The sequence below is a fragment of the Sinocyclocheilus anshuiensis genome, unplaced genomic scaffold (genome assembly GCF_001515605.1).
Source record: "Sinocyclocheilus anshuiensis isolate Anshui unplaced genomic scaffold, SAMN03320099.WGS_v1.1 scaffold827, whole genome shotgun sequence".
Lineage (NCBI taxonomy): Eukaryota > Metazoa > Chordata > Actinopteri > Cypriniformes > Cyprinidae > Sinocyclocheilus > Sinocyclocheilus anshuiensis.
This window is the reverse complement of record NW_015542371.1, coordinates 243589-246727: the sequence shown is the minus strand read 5'-3', so window position 1 is coordinate 246727 and position 3139 is coordinate 243589.

Here is a 3139-nt window from a genome sequence, read left to right as displayed (position 1 = left end):
ATATTAATATTAAATTACTCTCTCTCTCTCTCTCTCTCTCACACACACACACACACACACACACATTTGTTTATTATTTTAAATTTTAAATGCATTTACATAAATATATAAAATAATAATAAATAAATTATAATTATATATATACAGTATATATATATATATACTGTATGTATGTTACGGAGTGCACAGACTGAGAGATGTGCGGATCCATTTGCAAAGCTTTATTAGAAGACATGGTCAGAAACAGGCAGGGTCGAACACCAGCAAACAGATATGGCACAGGCAAGACACAAGAGTAATCCGTTAAACAGGCGTGGGTCAATCGATGGCGAACGTAATCCAAAGGGCTTGACGAGGGGTAATCCGAGGAACACGAGCAATAGTCCAGGCAAGGTGCAAACATAATCCAAAAGACAAGACGAAAGGGTAATCCAAAATACTCAGGCAAGAATTCGAACACGGGAAAGCAGGCAAGGCAAGACTATGACAATGACTAGACTATGAAAACTAGAGCAGGCTCCGTAAAGTATCAGCTAGGGTAGCGATATGCACTTACAATACTCGGCAGTTTGAGAAGGATCTGAGTGGGTGTAATATAATGTGTGTGTGATTGGTTACAGCTGTGTGCAATCAGTGCAATGGATGATGGGAAATGTAGTCCGGGATGACATGCAACAGTTTGTGCAGTGTGAGAGTCAATGTAACGGAAGGGTGACCTCTGGTGGCAATCGAACGGAAGTCCATGGACAGGATTCGTGACGCATATAAATGGCTTATGCTGCATAACCATAATTAAATCCCTAAACTTAACACCTACCTTACTAACTATTAATAAGCAGCAAATTAAGAATTTAGTGAGGCAAAAGTACTAGTTAATTGTTAATAGTGAGACTTGGACCTTAAAATAAAGTGTGACCAAATGTACAATTGTCCTTGGTTTTGTATCTTTAAAGGAGTAGTTCAGTCAAAAATGAAAATTCTGTCATCATTTACTCACTCTCAAGTTGCTCCATACTTGATTCTCTCTCCTGTTGAACATAAAAAATGCAACTTGAGGGTGAGTAAATAATCCCAGAATTTTCATTTTTGGGTGAACTATCCCTTATAGGTCTAAAATGGGTTTATATTATCCCAAACATTTTTTTACATTGACAGAGATGTGCCATATTGTCCAGTATTTTAAGTTGCTGGAACCTAGTGATGCCACCTGAAGGAAGAAGAAGTCTAATGACTTATATAGGCTATATATATAGTTTGAAAACCCTAGAGTTTAATTAAGTCATCACAAAAGAGTCCACTCTTTCTTTATGGTTAATTATAGACCTAATTCAGGGCAGACATAATGATTTTTACATGGATGAAAACGAGGCTAGGCTACAGTCCTTACAATGCTACGTACTTGTAATGTGGGGTTTGGGTTTTGTTTGTGTTTCATGTTCTTGCTTTCATGTCTTTTATTTTGTTGTTTAATTCCCTGTTTGTGTCATGCTTCCCTTGCCCTCATGTATTCATGCCATTGGTTCTCCTGTTCATTGTGTCATGTTCTAATTGGTTGTCTTAGTCATGTGTCTTGTTTCCCATTGGTTTGTTGACTTTGGTCTTGTAATGTGACCCTCATTGTCTGCTATAAGTAGCCATCATGTTGTCATTGTTCCTTGTCGTGTATTGAAGTTGTAACCCGCTGTCAGTGAATCTAGTCTGTTCATGCCTAGTCAAGTCTGTTCATGCCTCGTCAAGTCAAGTCAAGTCTGTGTCTCTAGTCTTCGTTTATTGTTTGGATGTTTGGATCACATCTGTGAATAAAACTGCACTTGGGTTCTCACTACGCTCGCCTTCAGTGGACTAAATCGTTACAGTACTGTATAAAGACAGAACATTACAATGCTATGTACTCAGAGGTGGACAAAGTACACAACTCCATTACTCCATAAGTGAAAGTTGTAAAGACAGATTTTTGCTAAAGTAAAAGTACAGAAGTACTTGCTTTTAAAAGTACTTAAGTACCAAAAGTAATTTTCTTTATGTCAACGCACTGTTTTATTCTTGTTGTTTGTAATACTTGCAATATCTTATGCCTCTGAAGCAACTTACAATACATTACACCTGCTGAATACACTGACTAGCTTGCAGTAACTTTGGAATAAAGAGCTTTTAGAATGTTACAAACTTATAGAAATGAAACAATTGAGTTGACAAAAAAAAAAATGTAACACCCCTACCCAGAGGCGGACAAAGTACTCAACTCCATTACTTGAGTGAAAGTACAGATACTGCTGGTCAAATATTAATTGTATTGCAGACAACATTCTGGTAAAACCCCTACATATCTCTGATCATTACTTCATTACATTTAAACTACATTTTGCTACCTGTGTGCCACCAACCCCTATACCGGTTACTTTTAGACAAAACCTACGCTCCCTTTCCCCCTCCCATCTTTCCTCCGTTGTATCCTCCTCTCTTCCCTCACCTACCCATTTCTCATCTCTGGATGTGAATGCAGCAACTGACACTTTATGCTCTACTTTAACCTCTTGTCTAGATGATATTTGTTGTGACCCTCTTGTTTGCTATAAGTAGCCATCATGTTGCCATTGTCTCTGGTCGTGTATTGATGTTGTAACCCTCTGTCGGTGAGTCTAGTCTGTTCATGCCTCATCAAGTCAAGTCTGTGTATCTTGTTTGGATTATGTTTGGATGTTTGGATCACTTGTAAATAAAACTGCACTTGGGTTCTCACTACGCTCGCCTTCAGTGGACTAAATCGTTACAGAATACACGACCGCTACCATGAACCCAGCAGATCGTCTGGTTCGCCTCCGTCAAGGTAATCGCTCCATAGAGGATTATGTAATCGTTACAGTACTGTATAAAGACAGAACATTACAATGCTATGTACTCAGAGGTGGACAAAGTACACAACTCCATTACTCCATAAGTGAAAGTTGTAAAGACAGATTTTTGCTAAAGTAAAAGTACAGAAGTACTTGCTTTTAAAAGTACTTAAGTACCAAAAGTAATTTTCTTTATGTCAACGCACTGTTTTATTCTTGTTGTTTGTAATACTTGCAATATCTTATGCCTCTGAAGCAACTTACAATACATTACACCTGCTGAATACACTGACTAGCTTGCAGTA